At 48.1% G+C, this 20,669-nt stretch overlaps 1 protein-coding gene across 7 annotated transcripts in view; it reads left to right on the top strand.

Annotated features, from left to right (window-relative positions):
• Positions 1-20,669, top strand: part of APBA2 (amyloid beta precursor protein binding family A member 2) — a 283,086-nt gene that overhangs the window by 123,614 nt on the left and 138,803 nt on the right. For 6 of the 7 annotated variants that reach the window (XM_045058913.1, XM_045058914.1, XM_045058911.1 and 3 more), the window contains one exon: positions 19,296-19,349. The exons of the other annotated variant lie outside the window; for it this stretch is intronic. The gene's annotated coding sequence lies outside the window, so the exon portion shown is untranslated. The remainder of the gene's footprint in view (positions 1-19,295; positions 19,350-20,669) is intronic. 7 annotated transcript variants of the gene reach the window in all.

Here is a 20,669-nt window from a genome sequence, read left to right as displayed (position 1 = left end):
GATGAAGAAATACATAGGACGAGGTCTGCCAGGGTCCCAATCGCAGGAACCTCTGTCCTTGTGGAGTTGGGGCACGCCACCCTACCAGTATAGATGTGTTTACTAACTTGGGTGCTCTTTGAACCCCATACTTTTGGGATTTTAAGGCTTCCTCATGTGGCCATGATGAATCATGAATTCTATTTCTAGCCCCTCTCCCTTCTCAAGAGAATGAGGATTACGCTTTGTACTTTTTGATGACCAGCCTCCCATCCAACAGCCATCTGGGAGCCCACCACGAGTTCCCCCATTAGAACAAAGACACTCTTTTTTTTGATGTTTATTTATTTTTGAGAGAGAGAGAGCATGAGAGCCAGGGAGGGGAAGAGAGAGGAGACACAGAATCTGAAGCAGGCTTCAGGTTCTGAGCTGTCAGCACAGAGCCTGATGCGGGGCTCAAACCTGCGAACCATGAGATCATGACCTGAGACAAAGCCAGATCCTTAACTACCTGAGCCACTCAGGCACCCTCAGAACAAAGACACTCCAATCACTCAGGGAATTCCAAGGTTTTCAGGAGCCCTGTGTCAGGAATAGAGGTCAGAGATCAAATTAGCAAAAGAGGTCCCTAGTTAGTGCTCCTATCATTTAAGAAATTATAAGGGGTTTTGGAGCCCTGTGCCAGGAATCTGGGCAGAGACTAACATATAGTTTCATTATCTCAGAATAGCTATTTAGATAAAGATAAAATTTATCTACAGGCATGTATTTCAAATGGCTCTAGGTGCTAGTTACCACAAGTACTGGAAGAAAACGCACATGAATTCTTTTATACATGCAGGTAAGGGAAATTATAATTCACAATCCAAAAACATCATTGAAAAAGATTGATAAATTCAAGTGCATTAGGAAAAAAAATCCCTTTTAGATGAGGGGTGGGGAACACCATAAGCAAAGGGAAAAACCAAATAATTAGCCAGGAAAAAGTAATTGCAACTTAGATCATGAACAAAGCTTACTTTTCCTAAAATATAAGGAATTAATAAAAATTGAAAGGAATAGTAGGCACAAAATCTAAAAAGAAAATAGGTAAAAGATGTGAACAGAGGGTTTACAGAGAAATACATGCAAATGGTCTTTTAAGTGTGTGAAAAGATGTAAAAGAAATGTAAATTAAAACTAGCCTGAGATACCATTTCTCACTGCCAAGAATGGCATAAATCCAAGGTTGACAGCACTCTTTGTTAGTGAGATTGTGGAGAACAACAACATGCTCCAAGCCCCTGAGGGGATGGACAGCCTGGCCCCCAGTGGATCTGCCTTGACCCTGCCCCGGCCGTCTACTTCCCTGAATTTACTTGGAAGACAGCACCTAAACACACACACACACACACACACACACACACACACACACACACACACACACACATTTTTTTTTTTCATAGCATATAGAGACCTGATTTTAATAGGTTTTCTTTTATATCCTTCAATAAGTTAATAGGTCTTTTTCAAGGGCGCCTGGGTGGCTCAGTCAGTTAAGCGTCCGACTTCGGCTCAGGTCATGATCTCGAGGCCAGTGAGTTTGAGCCCCGCATCGGGCTCTGTGCTGACAGCTCAGAGCCTGGAGCCTGTTTCAGATTCTGTGTCTCCCTCTCTCTGACCTTCCCCTGTTCATGCTCTGTCTCTCCCTGTCTCAAAAATAAATAAAACGTTAAAAAATTTTTTTTAAATAGTTAATAGGTCTTTTTCTATAAAGGTCTTGTATTTTTACATTAGGTTGATTCCTAGGTATCTATTTTTGGTGACTGTCCAAGTGGCATTTCTTTGGAAATGACCTTTTGTGATAGTTGTTGAGTTGGTGTATTGCTGTTCAGCAACCTTCCTGAGTCGTTTATAGACTCTTAGATTTTCCCCATGGACAGCATGTCCCCTGTAAATAATTCCAGGTGGATCTCATCCAGTTCAAGCCTCACTCTTTGATTTGTTGTGTTTTCTTATTTCTTTGGTTAGGAGTGACAGGACGGTGTTAGGCAGAAGCAGTGAGGCTGTGAATTCTTGTCTTGTTCCTTCCTGTGGGGCCATATCTAATGATCCAACATTATGATACTTTCTGTGGACACACTCTTCTGTTCACGAATACCTTTTCTGCTCATTTCCTTAGAGTTTCCCCCCCTCTTTAATTATGAATGAGTACTGAATTTTCTGAAATGTTTTTTCTGCACAATTGAGATGATCTTTTCATGTGGTGACTTATGTGATAGCATTAACAGCTTTTCTAATAGTACACCAATTTGACATTGTTGGGATGAATCAGTATTTCATCATGAGGTGTTTGCTTGGAAATTACTGGGTGCACTCAGCTACTGTTTCAGTTAGGATTTTTGCGTCTATGTTTATAAGTGAGTTTGGCCAAAATTTACCATTCTCGTTCTTATTTTTTATTTTTATTTTTTTGGCTTTAGTAAAGAGGTTATTTTGGACCTGTAATATTCAGTTTTTTGGACACATGAGACAGATGATCTGTTCCTTGATGGTCTCATTAAAGCTCACCTGTAACACCTTGGAGCCCTGGTGGGTTACTTTGTGGGCAGTTTCTGACTTTAATAAAGTCTATTCAGAATGTAGAAATAAACCTTGCCTCACTGGTGGGTTTCCTTCAATACTCCCATTTTTCTTATTTGTGACTGTGTGAGCTCCACCCCAGGATTCTCCTAAGTGAATAAATAATAAATAGCCCTCTGGCCTTGCTCCCTGTGTTGGATGCTCAAAGTGGGAGCATGATTCCGTCCCCTGGGATTCAGCCTTTCCACTAGACTGTGAAGGTGGTGAATGCCGTGTGTGAGAGACACTGGTTCATTAAGAAAACAAGCATAGGGCATGCTTAGCTTCCAGGATGCTGGGGGCTACCTCCAGGTTCTGTCCAGCACATCAAGTCCCTGGAACATTCTGGAATTGGGGACAGTGAGCTATCTTCCAGACATGGGCATGTTTTGCCTTCCTTTCTGTTCTTGTGCATGTCAGGCACATACCCTTTCTAGAAAATGCCTTGATGCCTAGCACAGAAATGCTGAGAAGCACGCAGAAAGGAGAATGTTACTGACTGGCTGCCATGTATCTCTTAAACAGTGGAAAGTTGGGGTGGTTGGACCCGCTTACCAGTCTGCCCCATCCTCAGTCTGCCACATCCATAGCTTGGGCTGTGGTCTCAGGCAGACCTCAGTTCAGTTACCAGCTCTGACACTTAGGGGCTATGTGACTGCTCTGAGCCACATCATCTAAAGCTGACAAACTAGGAAAATGAAACAAAATAGATCTGTCTCAAAGGGTCTGGTGAGGCCAAGCTGTGGAGACTTTTGTGAAGGGCTGCTGTGCCCTGGCTTGGTGGGTTAGCATCTTTCTCCCTTCTTTGGCCCCCTTTCCATCTCACTCAAAGGTGAGAGCCTTGTCCCTCTTGAGTGTTTGCCAAGGAAAGGTTCAGGTATGCCACCAGCTTGGTCATGTCGCTTACCCAGCTTAGCTTTGCCTTGCTGCAGAGTGGGAGTTGTAAGCATCATTCACCCTCACCATCACAGAGAGCAAGAAGATACATGTGGCCACCTTTATTCAGGGTGGCCTACCATTCTGAGCTCTGGAGTTTTCTGAAACACAGCTGAGTGTTGTGAACTGTTGGGAAGGGGATGCCACCCAAAGTTCATGGGGCCAGGGACAGCTACAGGGCTTCCTACACCCTCTGGGCACATGGTACACCCTGGAAGGGTGCTTGGAGTATTTTAATGATGGGACCCTCAAGTCCAGCTGTTGGGCCATGAAGCCCATTCTGAGCCCACACAGTGAGCCATGACTGCTAATGTTCTGTAACATTCTAAGATTCTTTCTTCCCACCTTCCTTTAAATCATGAAAGCTACTTTGGCAGCTTGTGAGATGTAACAGCATCAACTGTGAGGATCTTTGTGGTCTGGATGTGAGGTTCGTGTCCCTTTGTGATAACCAGCAGGTCTGTCCTGTGGAATGGAGCAGCATGTGGTGTCCTCTTCTACAACCTGAAATGTAGCAGGCGGTTGAGAGGTTTCTGCTCCCACTGGGAGTTTGGGATACATCTTCCCAAACACTTGAACTGCTTAATGGTGCAAAGCATTTGATCAGGGCAAAGGCTCCTCACTTGCCAAATCAGGGGATGTTAAGATCTTAAAATCCTGTGGCCCTGACCCCCTCCAGCCACTGTGGCTTCACTGTGCCTGGGGTTGAGCAAGAGCTGCAGTCTGCTCAACTTTCCAGAAATTCGAGAGGAGAGCTCTGAGTGCCTGCCAGGGTGCACTGCCCATATCTCCCTATCCATACTTCCTGCCTGGCCCTGGGACTTCTGGCCTCTTACTCCTCTAACCCATCCCCTCTCCTCTCCTGATCTCTCCTTAGCTCTTCTTTTGTGGGTCCTGCCTGTGCCCCAGTTTTCCTTTCACTAGCCCTCTTCTGTCATTGGCCATTCTGCTCTGCCCCCCACCCCCTGTCCCTCAGCATCAAATGGCCCTCCTGAACCCTGGTCCATTTCTCTCAATGTTGAGAACGTCTAATGGAATTTCCTTTGGGCCTTTGTCTGTTTTGAGTCAGACAGCCCCTACCTGGCCAGGCGTATATCATTTGATTTGCCCGCCAAGTGTTTGTTTTTTTTTTTAATTTTTTTTTCAACGTTTATTTATTTTTGGGACAGAGAGAGACAGAGCATGAACGGGGGAGGGGCAGAGAGAGAGGGAGACACAGAATCGGAAACAGGCTCCAGGCTCTGAGCCATCAGCCCAGAGCCTGACGTGGGGCTCGAACTCATGGACCGCGAGATCGTGACCTGGCTGAAGTCGGACGCTTAACCGACTGCGCCACCCAGGCGCCCCCCGCCAAGTGTTTTTGACACCTGCCCGTGGCAGGGGTTACAGGGCCCTTCAGCTTTACAGGACCACCGGCCGTTGTCAGGGTAGCATGGCTTCTCTGGGAGTGCAGGGTGGGGAAGTTGGGGGGAACTCTTCTCCTGAGGGGGAGCCCTGTGTTTCTTCTTGTCAAATCCTCCTGATACCCCGTCCCATCTCCGTGGGCAGATGGCTGTGTGGGTCCAGTGTGGGTCCTCACTTGGCAGTCTTGGGCTCACTCCTGCCTTACCATGCGAGCCCTCCCCGGATGTCAGTTCCTGGAGCAAGTCTTGTGTTGGTTGGTCTATCCATTTGTCCATCAAACTCTAGTGGGTGGGCATATGCTGTCTGTGTCAGGAGGGCCGACCCCACCCTCAGTACCTGCTGCCTAGCCCCCACAGCTGTGCCACCTGAGGGTCACACTTGAACAAAAGTGGCTGCTAATAGTGTCAGTGTGTGGGAGGCCTGGGCTGGGCTCAGGTGCTGGCACAAAGTGGGGGATGTCTTGGCAGGGCCCACCTTCTCTCCTCGGGGGTGAGATGTTTGCTCTTCATTTTGGGGAGACCACCTTCAGCATCACTTTCCAATGCAGCTAAGAAGGATGGAAAGTGAGTTACCTGTTTGTATCAGAAACAGGACGAGCATCTCCCCAAGGCCTCATCAGGGAAGAGCTGGGACACGGAAGGGGGAGACATACCGTCTCCTTGTGTTACCCACCCCAGGGTTTGGGGGGACTACACACAGCTCTAGCATATGCTACAGAGCTGTGGGAGGAGTGGGTGACAGTCCTGGGTGGCTCAGTAGAGGTGAGGCTAAGGTGGCAGGGTGGGCAGGGATGTGGCCAGGAGTGGGCCAGACTCCAACCAGCCAGTTTGAGCCCGTGGAAAGGCTAGTGAGGTACAAGGGGTAACTGGATGGGGGAGACAGCAGGACGGACACTCAGTGATGGAGGACAGGCAGACTCAAGAGACTTCAGGGCACAGCTGCCCAAGGTTGCTTATGACTCCTTGTGGGTTTCCAGAACCTTCATCATTGCTGCTTGTGGACTTTTCCTGTGGGGCCATTGTGAAGCAGAAAACTCTTCTGGAACCTTCCTCCTCCCCTGCATGTGTCCCAAGTGTGGTGGGCTCCTCTCAGTGTGGATGACTACTTTGTGGAGACCTGGAGGGGCCATGGGCAACTGGGAGCTCCTGCTTCCCTGACGTCACCCGGGTCCTGGGCAGAGGCCAGACTTGCGTCTGGTCACCAGGCTTGGATGAGCAGATGGTGTTCTCTGTGGCACGGTTTCTTGGGAGGGAGGCTCAGTGTAGGGTGAAATGAACCAGGGTTCTCTGACCTTGTAGGCTTGGCTCAGGCTGTGACTCTGAGAAAGTCACCTACCTCTGGATTGTCAGGTCTAAGCAGACAGGGGTGTTAAGACATGGTTTTGCTAATAGTTCCTTGGGCCTTTGCATCAGAAAAAGAAAAAAGAGAGAGACAGAAAAGAAGATGGAGGAGGAGGAGGTGGAGAGAGAGGGAAAGAAGAAAGGGAAGACAGGAAAGAGAAAGAAAAGGCAAGCCAACACAACCATAGCCAGCCGATCACCAGAGCAGTGCGTATTAATGAGGTCAATTAAGAGAACACTTCTGTCTGAGAGCTGCCTTGAGGTTTTCTGTAAGCACAGAAGTGTGAGCCAGGGTCAGAGCTGTCTGAGAGAGGGAGGTGGTACAGAAATGTTAGATGTAAATTATGCTATTTATCTTGCATGCTTGGTAGAATCCCACTGACCATTTAGGCCTGCCCTGTTGGTTTTGGAAAAGTAAAAAAGATCTGGTTGAGTTAAGTGTAGTTTCTGCTAGATTTGGATTATGTAAGGCTTGACTAGCTGACCTGTCTTCACACTTGTAAAGAATTAAGGATTTTGTGTAAACCACAATGAACACAGCCTAGGATTTTGACACAAGGCAAGACTTACTGCAACATACCTGAGTTTTCATTCTGTTGCTCTGTGGGCTGGGCAAAGTCATGTTACCCCCCTGGGCCTCAGTTTCCTTATCCGTTAAGACACTTGATGTAACAGAAAACCCATCTCATGGTAACATAAACTTTTGTTGTGTAATTGGAAAGTCTGGACACATGGTTTTAGGCAAGGCTTGATCTAGCAGCTTGACCTTGGTATCATGGGTCCAGTTTCCTTCTCTCAGCCCTCTCTTCTTTTACATCAGCTTCATCCCAAGGCTGGTGTAGTAAGAATATTCTGATTGTGTCTATTTCTGCTTTGACAATAGAGGACTTATATTAGGTTCCCGTAGTACTCCTGTCTTATTTACAGACTAGCCTTTGGAAAATAAATTGATAAGGTGGGACCAAAACAAAACAGCAAATTACTATGATAAAGTGAGAATATCAAGAGGTGTTTGACAAGCACCACCATCTGAAGGACACTTTGCTGATGTATTGAGAGCAAGCTTTCTCACCAGGCTGCCTGGGAACATTGCATGCCCACCTGTAGGGCCAGCATCCAGTCTGCTCCATAGAAGCACAATTAGAGACCTCAGTAATCGATCAGCCTTGATGATGAGTCCAGGTTGTAGTGTTCTTTAGGTAAGAATGAAAATGATAATGAAAGACATCATTAAACCAAAGGCAGCCTTGCATGTGGGTTAAAGTCCTGGCACCTAAAGGGCATGGGTTTATCAGGATCGGGGAGAAGTTCATGAAACTGAAGTCATTGCCCATTGCCTACTCGTGTCCTCACTCTGCAAGCTGGTTGTGGGATTCCCTTGTACAGACCCTGTAGTGACCACACTGTACCCATCTTTTGGTGGGCTTGGATTACCTGCCAGAAGTCTGAGGTTTGGTAGAACATGTCTGCAGACAGCTCCAGCCCAGCCCCCATCTCCCTGTGTGTTTTGCTCAGCTGTTGTGTGGGGAGGGAAAGCAGGATGATCCTTGCTTGAGTAGAGCCCTATTTTGAAATTGAAATTCATTTCTTTGCATTTGTTTTCTAGATGAGAGGCTGGTTGTTGGTGGTGTATGTGTGGTGAGTCATTGGTTTTAGTGTTGACATTGCTAAGGATCCTGTTCTGATGTGCAGTTTGGGGGCCAGGTTTGTTTCCTTTCAGCTTCTGCTGATATATTATTTTCTAGAATCTCTTCTAGCATACTTAAAAACCCAGACTCGACTTTAACTTTTCTCATAGAGGCTGCTGTGGGGTGCAGAAGCCCCCGGGGTATGTGGTACAGAGAACAGGTGACCTCCATGAGGACTCAGTCCTCACCAGTAGCATGTGAGGGAGCAACCCAGGGTGGGTTGGAGGGGCCTGGTCTGGGGACAGCTCTGAGGCAGCTGAGCTCCTTCACCCATGAGGTGGAGGACCTCTCTCCAGTGCCACCACAACAGAATCCTGTCTTTTGGGAAACCCATGACTGGGGAGGGATGTGCACAAGGGGGTTTCAGAGTAGTAATGTGGGACTCTGTGACCCAGAGCACCCAGGCCACTCTGCAGCCTCTACCCCTGGGCCAGGGTCCTGCTGAGGTATAAGGGGTCCTGGGAGCCCCCTGACCTGCCCCAGGAACTTGTCTCTCTCTGAGTTACTGAGCTTTCTCTCTGAAAAATGCCACATCCTGGGAGAGCACCCCGACTTTCGTGCTCTGCTGTGAGGTTGCTGCCAGCTCATTAGAGAAGGGCCGCCAAGGGCTGCAGAGGAGGCATGGGTGGGGGTTCTGGAACCTTTCCTACATACCAGGTGCTGTGCTGGGTGCCATGAAGGCAGACCTGGGTCTGGGGTCCTCCCTCTGAGGGGCTCACAGTGGGTGGTAAACACGTACCTGATACATTCCTTCTGGGGGCACTGGGGGATGGATGAGAGAGGGAGTGGGGCTGGCTCCAGGGCAGCAGGGGCTCCAATGGCTTTATAACAAGAGCCAGCATGAATTTCTCACTGAGTACCTGCTGGCACCTCCTGTAAGCCACACAGCAATCCCACCATGCAGGTTTACAAGCAATTCTTATTATCCCCATTTCATGGCCGAGGACACTGAGGCTTAAGATTACAGAGCTACTGAGTCCTGCTCCAGCACGCACCCCCAGGCCCCGAGTTGGCCTCTGTCTTGATTTCCTCCCAGGGAGGGCTGCTTTCTGTCCTGAAGGCTGAGGAGGGACTGAGGGAGCTATAGGATCCTGTGAGGCCTTCTCTGTTTCTCATGTGGCCTCTGAGGCTCAGAGCAGTGGGGGGGGGGGGGGGGGGACACACTGTGGTCACAGCTCGTAAGCAGAGGCAGGATCTGAAGTTGGGCCTCAGACTCAGAAGGCTGGCCGTCTCACTGTCCCCTGCCATCTCTGGGGCGTGGGAGAACGGCCGGGGATGCTGTGTAGCTCAGTGCTCTGATACCTCTTTAGTGGGGTTCAGGGCCGAGCTTGAGGTGGCCGTGGCAGGGAAACCTGGGGGGTATCATGCCATGTGGGCTCCTGTCTGAGTCAGGCCTTAACTGGCTGGGGAAAGAGGGAGGCCCTGGGGTGTCCTGGTCCTGAGTGGCCGAGCCTGGCCTGTCCAGTCTGCCCGCCCTGCAAGGTGACAGCTGACACACGGGGGCGTCTGCCTGTCCTGCACCATCTCTGATGGTTTCACCGGCGCCTCCAACACCACACACGTTTCCCTCGCTCCTTCCAGTTCTCACCACGTCGTCTCCCTCCCTTTGTCCACAAGGGCCAGGCAGAGAGTGGTGAGTATTGAGCACAAGCGCAGCAGACCCAGATTCCCAGTGGCCATTTTCCCAACAAGTCAAGGTCGAAAGGAGAGCGCTACGCCCTTCTGTCATCTTGACAGTGGTTTTTGTTGTTGTTGTTGCTTTTTTTAAGAAGGAAAGCAAGCATGGAATATATATTAAGCATTATTGTTGCTTCAGCTGTCACTTCATAGCAAGAAAAGTGGTTGTTTCAATTAAAATGGATTTTGGACAGACTTCTTTGAATGGGTAAATTGCAGAAAACAGCACAGGTTGTGAGATGGGGGATTTAGGCTCTTAAAGAGGATTGAAAATAAGTGGTCTGAAGTACTTATAGTGGTTCCTGGGGATTGATATGCTTTGGTTCTGCCAGATGTAACTGGTTCTGACTGCTTTTACTGGATCAGTTGACTCTGACCAGCCCAACTGCTTGTAAGGAATGCACGTTTGTTTTTTATGGAAGCTGAAGTCAGAGAGAGGAAGACAGATACAGAGAGACGTGATGGGGCCCAGATCCTGGCTTCTGGGCAATCCTGCCCTTATCTGGTGGCATCAAGACCTGGGAGGAGCAGTTGAGGAGGTGGACCACCCTGGGTGTTGCTCCCACATCCCCCTTATCCCTGCTGGCCTGCCTCTCAGGCTCAGGCATATTTTTAAAAATTATTTAAAAAATTTTTCTTTTTAATGTTCATTCATTTCTGAGAGAGAGAGAGATAGAGAGAGAAAGAGAGAGAGAGAGAGAGAGAGAGAGAGAGAGAGAGAGAGAGAGAGACCAGAGAGAGGGAGACACAGAATCTTTAGCCGGCTCCAGGCTCTGAGCTGTCAGCACAGAGCCTGACACAGGGCTTGAACCCACAAACCGTGAGATCATGACCTGAGCTAAAGTTGGGTGCCTAACCCAGGCCTGAGCCACCCAAGGGCCCCAGGGCATATTCTCCCTTAGCCTAACAAGACTCCCTATTTTAATGTGAATAGAGCAAATCCTGCCTCCTCTCCCCACCTCTGACAACGTCCCATGACTTTCCACCTTAGATGGCACTTTTCTACGTTCCTTATGCTCCTGAGGAGAGAAGCTATTCCTTGGTCACCCAGGAGGGTGATGTGCCTTCATATCATCTTCCCTGTCTTTTACCATCCACTGTTTCTGCCTGTTAGCCAGTGTTGACCTAACTCAGCTCTTTTGGATTAAATTTTCATTATAAAATATTTGACATACAGAAAGGTAAAAAGAATTATGTACCTGAACACCTGTGTATCCACAACCCAGTTAAAGTAAAGAATGTTGCTATATTGGTTGTACTTCTGTGTAACCAATTATGCCAAAACTTACCGCGTAAAACAGTGAGCATTTGATACTTCACACATAGAGTCCATCTGGGAGCAGCGTGGCTGGATGATTCTGTCTCAGGGTCAAGGTGTGGGTCAGGGCCATAGTCATCTTGAGGTATGAGATGAGTTTTTTTATTTTATTTAAAAAAAATTTTTTAATGTTTATTTATTTTTGAGGGGTGAGGGACAGAGAGAGAGAGGGAGACACAGAATCCAAAGCAGGCTCCAGGCCCTGAGCTGTCGGCACAGAGCCCGATGCGGGGCCCGAACTTACAAACCACAAGATCACAACCTGAGCTGAAGTCGGACGCTTAACTGACTGAGCCACCCAGGTGCTCGTGGAGGATCCACTTTTGAGATTACTTCACATGGCTGTGGGTGGGAGGCTTCTGTTCTTTTCCATGGGGTCTCTCCACAGTGCTGTCTCGCAACACGGCAGGCAGCTTGCCTCAGAGCGAGTGATCCAAGAGTCTCGAGAACCCTGCAGTGCCTTTATGACCTAGACTCCTTAGCCACACATCATCATCTCTGCCTTGTTCTGTTCTCTAGACCCAAGTTATTAAGCCTGGTCCACACTCAAAGAGAGGGGAATTAAGCTCTACCTTTTGAAGGGAGTGAAAAAGAGTTAGTGGACATACTTTAAACTGTCATAATTACCAGTATACCTGGAGCCCCTTCCTGATTGCATTTCTTTGTCTCCCATGCAGAGGTATTAGAGTTATTAGAGTTTTGGTGCATGTTTTATCTTACTGCATTAGTCAGTGTCACTATGCAAATTATTTTTGCATGTTTTTAAGCATTGTGTAAATCATATCAAATTGTGTGTGTGTGTGTGTGTGTGTGTGTGTGTTTGTAGCTTGCCCTTTTTTTTTTTTTTTTTTTGCCTCACATTATATCTGTGAGTTTCATCCATGTGAAAATGTAGCTGGACCTTATCCCTTTTCACTGCTGTGTGGCATTTCATTGTAGGAACATAATACACTCTATTCTTTCTCCATTGGTGGATGTTCAGATGGTTTCCAGTTTCTTGCTGCTGCAAACAAGGCTGCTAGGAATACTCATGTGTGTGTCTCTATGTGGCCATGAGCTGGATTTGTCTAGGATATGTAGCAAGGATTGGAATTGCCACAGGATAGAACGTATGAATCTTTACATTTTCTGGAAGTGGCCACGTTGTTTTCCCAAGTGGGCCTACCAATGAATGTTCCCACCAGTGGTGTGTGGGCTCCCCTTCCCCTCGTCCTTGATACCTCTTGGTATTATCAGATGTTTTTTAAATTTTTGTCAGTCTGATGGGTGAAAGTGGCCTCTGCAGGGGGTCTTAATTTGCATTTCTCTGCCTATCAGTGAGGTTGCACCTCTTTTCATGGATTTATTTTCTTATATTGATGTATATTTATTTCATGTATTTTTTATTCTGTGAATTACTAGTTCATACCTTTTGTCCCTTTTTTGAATTTTCTTATCCATCATTTCATCCTTCATCTGATTTATGTATTGTAAACATCTCTTCCCATTTCTTCCTACCAACAAAATGTGGGAGCTAAGAGCATGGGTTCTTGGGCCACGCTGCCAGGATGAAGTCCCAGCTGCAGAATTTCTTGTGTGGCCTTAGGCACACCACTTAATAACTTTTGTGTGCCTTATGTGTACAGATGAGTTTCCTCATCTGTAAAATGGGGGTGATTAAAAGATTCACATCTGTGAAACAGTTAGTGCCTGTTTCAGTAAGCATGTATGGGCCAAATAAACCCGGATGTGCCCTTGCATGGTCATGCCAGACCACGTACATGCATCATCACCTTGCCCAGAGCTTTCTCAAGCAGTGTGTCCTCATTTGATAAGATTGGCAGGCAGTGCTTCTCTCTGGCTCTCAGCCGTCTGGATGACCCTCCCTTCAGCATCCCTGAGCTGCTTGAATAGAACACGAAATCCCAGCCTCCCTCCAGGGGACGTGGGGGAATTGGAAGGCAGCAGACTCCTTGCAGCAAAAATAGAAGCCTCATTTGCCTAGGAGAGAATAATAATGAGGAGAGCCCGGCAGATGCAGGCTTGGAAGGCGCCTCTGAACCCTCCCCTGCATCTCTTGGGTCTGTGCAGACCTGCCTGAACCCTCCCTGCCAGCCCTCCCTTTGCCCTTCACCCTTGTCTCTTACGGCACCACTTTTGGCTGTCACATGGACAGCCTTGGCACTGCATTCTGGTTTTCATACCTCAGTGTTGCACTTTTCTCTCATTCCACAAAGCCAGACAAGAACTCCAAACACAGGACTCTGTTTAATACCAAGAATCATCAGAGAAACAGGTCAGATGTTACAGGGTAAATCTGGGAGCCCTGGGAGCGATGTGTCTGTCCACGGAATGCTGTCAGCTGCTCAAGGGCAGATCTATTGAGATTAAAACACGGTTGGATCTGGTCACCTTTAGTCTCAACCCCAACATGAATAAATTAGATCAATACTGATGTAAGGAACTCTCAGGTTTATTTGGTAGAGCCTCAGAGGATTTTACATAAAAGCAAATGTGGGAAAATTAAGTTAGCGATATTGGATGTTAGAGCCAGTTTTAGTTTAGAGCAAATTTCTAGTTTTGAAATGGATCGAAATAATCCATGTCTGTACCCCCAACTCTGCCGTTGGGGTGGCCTCACGGGCCCCACGAAGAGGAAACAAATAATCACCTTGAAAGAACAGTCCCTATTGTGGAAACTAATCACGTATAGAGAGTCTCTGTGTTGGAATCGAGCAGGGAATGAGGATCTTCCCAAACCAAGGAATCCGGTGGTAGAATGTGGCTCATTCTCCGTGGCCTGTCACCTCCATACTGAAAGATAAGCTTATATGAATGGAGAGTTTTGGTCATTTCGTTGGCAGCAATTTGTAGGTGACTCCTAATAATTAATTCTTTTTAATAGCATTTTTAGAAGCCACCTTCTCAGATGAAACCATTGTTGTTTAAAACTTCAAGACCTTTGAAGACAGAGTTTTAAATCCAGTTTGTTCCCAAAACATTTGCTCAAACGAGAATCTCAAGGTTTGAGCTCTTTATTCTAAAGGTGCAGCTTCCTGCCCAGGAGAAAAATAATACATGCTGGTGTTTATAAATGGAGTTAGTCGCATTTGAAGACTTTACCTTGCAGCTGGTAGGGGGCTCAGTTATTCAGAATTTTGAGATTTTTTATTTGTAAACAGTCTATTCATGTCCACTCAAGCTGGAAAATCCTCCAACCTTACCATCACTGCCCACCCCCCTCCCCTTCCCCAGCCCCCTTCCCACCATAACCTGGGCTACATCCTTTTGTTATCTGGCTCTGAGGACCTGGAGCCCCTCTCTGAGCCCAGCTCCTGTTTTCTCACTGTAATTGGTCTGGGGCCAGTACTTGAAATGGTTCCTTAGGGACCTCTTACTTTCTCTTGGAAGGACTCTGCTGTGCCCAACTGAGCACTGTCCCTGTGTGTCCTTCTCTTCAGGAAGTGGCAGACCCCCTTTGCCCCAGCCTCACGTTAAACCTGGGGAGCATCCTCACCCCCACAAAGTCCTGTCCTGTGGTTCCAGCCATACCTGTGGGAATGCTGGGCTGTCTCATGCCGCATCCCCCTCAGGGCAGCTTGGGGGAGCTACAGTCCCAGGTCCCAGGAGGCCTCCTCACTCAGCAGCTTATCTGCCAGATGCTGACCTCTGCCAGCTGCCTGTTCCGCTCTGTGAGACAGCCCAGTGCAGATGAGCCCCATGGTCACCTGGGCTGGCCCATGAAGGCCACGTGCTCTCTGTTATGCAGAGGTGTTGACAGTCCTATAGAATACCTGGCTTTGCAGCCACTGGGCTGGTACTAGAAAGAGCTACACTCAAGCTGGCTACAGTGTGCAGCTGGTGCACTCTGCCTGTGATACACCCTGACCCTTCCCCTATTATTCTGGCCACTGTGCTCTGTGCAGACCCTTCCCAGCCCTCTCCCAGGTCCTCTGCTCACTGTGACCACAGTCTTCCATCAGCATGTATTTCGTTGAATCTGGGTTATTATTGCTCATCAAATTCTACTTGTTCTACAACCCAACCCCAACATACCATAAGATCCCCAAACCCGCATACCCAGGGCCCAGCCTCTTGCAAAGTGCTGGGTTGCCTCTTTGGTTCAAGGAACTGTAGGTGTAGCTCCCAGGTCTGCTGGAGGAAGAAATGCTACTATGACAGTGGGGTGGTGATACTGCTGTGCAGGTCCCCGGCCAGTTTGTAAGGCTCTAAGATCAGCCTTCCTGCCTCTGTGCTGGACACATCCACCTCTGTCCGCCTCTGAGCCAGGCATCCTCCCAGGACACCTTCCAAGTCTGAGAGTCCACGAAACTGTGAGTGTTGCCTTAACTTTGCCAAGAAAGTGCTTATACAGATTGGTTGTGACACCTGCTTCCCCCAGCACAGCATCGGCCTGTGTGTTCCAGGGCTCGCATCTCCTGCTTTGGGTGGAGGCTAGTACGTGCTGCTCTATCCAGGCTCATCGAGGTTCTCTTAAGTAGCTTCCTGTCTCGGGCCTCCTCCCCAACCACCTGAGTCACTAAGGAGCCCTGAGGATGGTTTGTGGATTTGGGGCCTCCCATCGCCTCCCCTGACATAATATCAAAGGCAATCATCAAATTTATGAACCGTCCACTCTAGGCAATATTTAGGATTTCTGTTTACTCCTGAGTGTCTGAAAACGTGGCATTTCAAAGGCTCTGTTTGATCAGAGATCCAATTGATTGCCAGGAATGTGCATGCCACATAATAGAGAACCCACAATGGCAGGTTGCAGTGGGCATCCTGGGAGAAAGTTAATTAATCCTGAAACCAAATACCAACTGCCTCAGCAACAGCAGTCATAAGAGAGCCGAGCCTTGTGGTATTTGAAGTCAGGCTGCTGGAGGGCTCTTTATTGGAAGTATTCTCTGTGCCTGAATTCTGCTGTGGATTCAGTGCCTCAGGCCAGGGCCTGCCTTTCCTTCTGTACTTGGTTCCAAGGTCTGGGGTCTCTGGACCCTGGAGAATCCAGTTGTCAGCATGCAGACAGAACGAGCCCTCATGGCATCTCCCAGGCTCCTGTGGCTTTGTATTTTACATCTCCCCTGGGAAGCTGGAATACATGATAACCTCCCCCTCTTCTACTCCCCCCACCCACCCGAAATAACTTGTGGGTGGGCCAACAACTTGGAAAGTGGAGTGTTTAAATCTTACAGGGAGACCTGTGTACTTCATTTCCACCCTGAGGCTTGCTAAGAAGTAGGAGATGATTCCAAAAATGATTGTGCATTGCCTGAAGAAGAGCAGACTCTCAGATTTCTGTCTAATCACAAACGGCCAAGATGAACAGGGGAAGTAACCTGGCCCTCAATGCCTCCAGAGAGGCTAGAAAAGAGGATGGGATGTGTGTTTGGCCAAACATGGCTGAGAAGAAAAGCGTGGCTGTTCCGAACTTGTAGGTGACCCTTTGTGTTCATTCCAGCTGCTGGAATGGAGCAGGCCCTCCCTGGATGTGCCTGGCCAGGTGAGGGACTCAGAGCCTGCAGGGACCAGCTGACCCCCAAGGACCTTCCCAGGTCTCGGTGCTCGTGACTTTGTTGGTTTTTTTTAAGGTAAACTGTCTGTCCAGAGACACAGTTCACCAAAATAACACAACCCTGCTTCAGCCAATGCAGGCAAGGGGCCCTGAGAGGACAGGGAGAGGGCACTGCTGCACGGAAGAGAAAATTCATATTTTTCTTTGGAGAAAATGGAAAGTGGTGCTGGGTCCAAGTGGTAGGTGACCTTGCTATTGAGTTAAAAAGCTGCTGGGGAAATTAGAGAAGACAGACATGAAAAGAATGCTAATGAATAGTGGTGGACCAGAGCCCGGAGCCCTGATTCCTCCACCGTCCACAAGGGGTACTTGTGTGATGCCTATAAATAGACATTTAAAAACCGATTCAAAATTGAATTAAGATGTGGGCCTGTTTCCTCCTATGGAAAAGCATTATGTAAAGTGCAGAGCTCTGCCTTTTTTCCAAGGCAGTTTGGCGATTCTGTGCCTCTGTTGGGAATCTGTGTGGAGCATGTGGGGGATGCTTGGGCTACCTATGAATGAGACTCTGTCCTCTTGGGAGACTTGCAGACTGAGGGCAGGCAGAGAGAGAGAAAAAGAGCGAGCGAGTGAGCTGGGGCTCCTTCCTCCAGGTGGAGCAGGGAAGCCCAGCTGAGCCTGAAGGCAGGCTCCGAGTTTCCCTGAGCTGCTTCTGGGCTGGGAAGCTGGACAGCTTCCCAGAAGCTGGCAGAAGCTGGACTTGTGGGCAGAAGGACACTTCCATAGGCCCACAGTGGCTCTGGACAATGCAGGTAGCTGTAGACCTCTGAGAGGGGAGGGGAGGACACCGTGGACATGTGGGGAGAATTCCAGCCTGTGCTAGTAGACCAAGGCTTCTAGGCTCTTCCATGCAGCCTTCTTGATCAAAACTGCTAGAGTGGGGGATTCTGGGAGAGGACCAAGGTCTTTCTCACTGACCTGCTTGAGTTCACAGAGCCAACTTGTAGCAGAGTGCAGAATGGAGGCCCTGTCTTACGACCACCAGTGAAGTGTTCTTGCCTCTGGACATAGCATTTAGTATGTGCTCTGACCCTGAAATCACCTCTTTTTGGAAGTCCTGGGATGGTGGGATTTGGGGGTAAAAAAGGAAATACCGTTTGATGGTAATGTGTTCCCAGGCAGTGTTTTGGGGGCTTTGTTGCGCTTTCCCAGCCACGTTTAAGATCGAACTTACTGTCTACTTTTGCACATGATGAAGCTGAGGCCGACAACGTAAGGGGATTTGAAAGGCGACCGAAGGGGCGCCTGGGTGGCTCCGTCAGTTGAGCATCTGACTCTTGGTTTCTGCTCAGGTCATGGTCTCACATTTCTTGGGATGCAGCCATGCTGTCAGCGCAGAGCCTGCTTGGGATTCTCTCTGCCTTTCTCTCTGTCCCTTCCCTACTTTCACTCATGCTCTCTCTCTGTCAAAAGAAATAAATAAACTTAAAAAAAAAAAAGGCAGCAGAAAGCACCATACCCTTTGGAAGAATTTGAACAACTGTGTGAATACAAATGGCTTGGCCAAAAGGGAGGTACCTGTGGCCTTCTAAGGGATAGCTAGTCATTTTTAAAAATGTCTGAACTAGAGGCATCTGCAGTGGGCCAGTTTGGGGTGGTAGGGAACTTCCCCAAATTCCCTAATTAAAACCCACTCCTAGAAATGTCTGTCTAGGGAAATGAGAATGACTGTCAGTTTTCATTAAAAAAGTGTCAACCCTGGTTCCAGGTTAGACCTTGGTGATAAAGTAGAAGCCAGTGTCTGCCTGTGCCAATAGCAAGACCATATTACCTTCCCCCCTAGGAATGATGTCATCCCCTGTGACTTCAGGACCAGACTGAAGGTGAACTGTCCAGCCAGCACAGCTATTCATGAAATGCTATGCTCTCAGACCTTCTGTTCCCAGCAGACAAGGACCTGGGGAAGAGGCTGCCATTGCTGTGGTTTTGAAAGGAACAAAGACGTTCCTTTATAACGCATTCTGTCTTTAGCCAAATTGGAGGGAGAAGAGGAATTAAAAAAAAAAAAATTAATTCCAGTATGATTAACATACAGTATTGGGAAAAGAGGAATTTTGATTGGATATATAAAACCAATAAATCCCCCTCCTCTTGCACCATCCTGGGCTTCCAGCTTCTCTGGGTTGTCTGCTGCCCCTACCTTGAATTCCTGATCTAACCCAGGGCCTTGCCTTGAGCCCTTGAACCTATTAGACTTTCTCTTCAGCTTTCATTTGCAAAGCTGTCTCTCTGTCCAAGAGGAGTGTGAAACCTGATGGCCTGTTTTCTGTTCTCTTTTTGACACCCCGTTGCCCATGAGGAGGGGTGGGCTGTGAATCTGGGCAGAGGAAATGAGCAGTGGCCCGCTTTCCTTTCTCTTTCTTTTAATCTGTCTTCATCTCCCCAGCCCCCACAGGCACACCTACCTCCCTCTGAAAGTGTCCCAGAATACCGGTTCTGCACACTAGTGGGGTCAAGCTTTGTTGTGGGGAAATGCATATTCATGAGGGCTTTGAGGAGCTTCATTAAAATGCAGAGGCCTCTTCTTCCAGAGCGATACACAAGCCATTGCTTTATTTGCCCAACATGATGTTCTTAAGGCAATAATTATGTGAGGAATGGCTAAAGAAACATTTTAATTATTTGTTTCTGGTCATTTGTGATGGTCTCATTAGAATGAGAACCGGTTCACTTTTACAGGTAATTCAAAACCTCTCACTTGTTCAGATGTCTATACTTGCAGGAGCGTTATGTGATCACCCGTATCTTTTCTGAAACCCAAGTAATTTCCTCTATTTCCTTCTGTTTCATTCCAGAAAGATTTCATCACCAGGAGGTTTTGGGGGACATTACCAACCCACTTGTTTTCGGTAAGAAATATGAGGTCGCCTTGCATGGAGTGCGGTTTTGCTTCTGACATGTGTGAAATGGAATTATTTTCCTCGAGGGATGCCACACTTCAGGTGGATCTGGGCATCTGCCACGGTTCTTTATTTCCTGGGATGCTGGGATGTGTAATTCAGTGCGAGCCTCCACACAGGGAGTCTGAGGCTGGGGCTTGATTCACAGCCAAGGAGCCCGTGAGCACGGGGCTCACTGCAGAGTGCTTATATTGCCTAGAATGGACGTCTTTCCCTGTCACCCCTGAGACAGCAGTATCACAACCCCCCCCCTTCCCCTCCTCACTATACTAGTGCTTCTGAAAACTGTAGTCCAAACCAGCTTCAGTCATTTATTTGTGAAACTCTTATCTAGATTCCTATTTATATCAAAAATCAATGTATATCACCAACAATAAACTCCATTTGCAACCTTTCACTATCAAACTTGGGCGACATTGTGTCTAATTAGAAGTGCACCACTGTGAAATATCAGGACGCCGAGAGGAAGACTCTAACTTTGATCCGAAAGAGCCCTCCTAATCTTCTCAGGGATGAGGGATGGCTCCGTGTTGCTATTGCCCTGTGGGTGAAGCTATTCTGCGGCCCTGATCCCCCTGACCCACGGTCAGCCCTTGGCTTGATCTTGCCCCATAGGACCTGTAGCAGCAGATTTGCATAGGTCTTTGTAGCCCCAATGCCAGCTGGCTGCCTGGTAGAGGGGACACTTGTAGGAGATTTGTTCTGACTAAAGATGAGTAGGTGTTCTTTTTCCTGGACCAAAGGTACCCTAGTGGCTGGGTTGTGGAGAAGCTGGTGTATGGGTTGGGGTATGTTTGGAGAGCAGAGTGGAAAGGAGACTGTTGTTGGAGGTTAGGCAGCTGGGGACCAGGAATTGTCTCTGTGTCTTGATGCCAGAGCAGGTCTGAGGTTCTGATGGATTCCGTGGGTTCTTATGCATCCATGGGCTTGGATAGGGCAGCACTGGTCAGCAGTCCAGAGTGTCATATGGAGGGAAGTAGTGGCTTGGGAACTTCCAAATGAAGAGAAGTAATTTGGGATTTCCCAGTGGGGAAGTTCTGTGCCAATCTGAGGATAAAGACGAAGATCAGAGGGGGCAGAGTTGGGATACCAGAGCCTCAAGACCGGGTCCCAAACCACCGTTTTGCCTCTGGGGCAGTAGGAAGACACAAGGCCTGCTGTTTGGAGCTACCGAAAGAGTCTTCTTTTGTAAGTCAAGGCAGCTGCCTTTATTTTACTTGCTAATCCAGCCTCTATCCTACATTAGGTAACTCCCCATAAGCACTGTGC

The sequence above is a fragment of the Felis catus genome, chromosome B3 (assembly GCF_018350175.1).
Source record: "Felis catus isolate Fca126 chromosome B3, F.catus_Fca126_mat1.0, whole genome shotgun sequence".
Lineage (NCBI taxonomy): Eukaryota > Metazoa > Chordata > Mammalia > Carnivora > Felidae > Felis > Felis catus.
The sequence above is the reverse complement of the archived record's forward strand: the minus strand, read 5'-3'. Positions and strand labels throughout refer to the sequence as shown.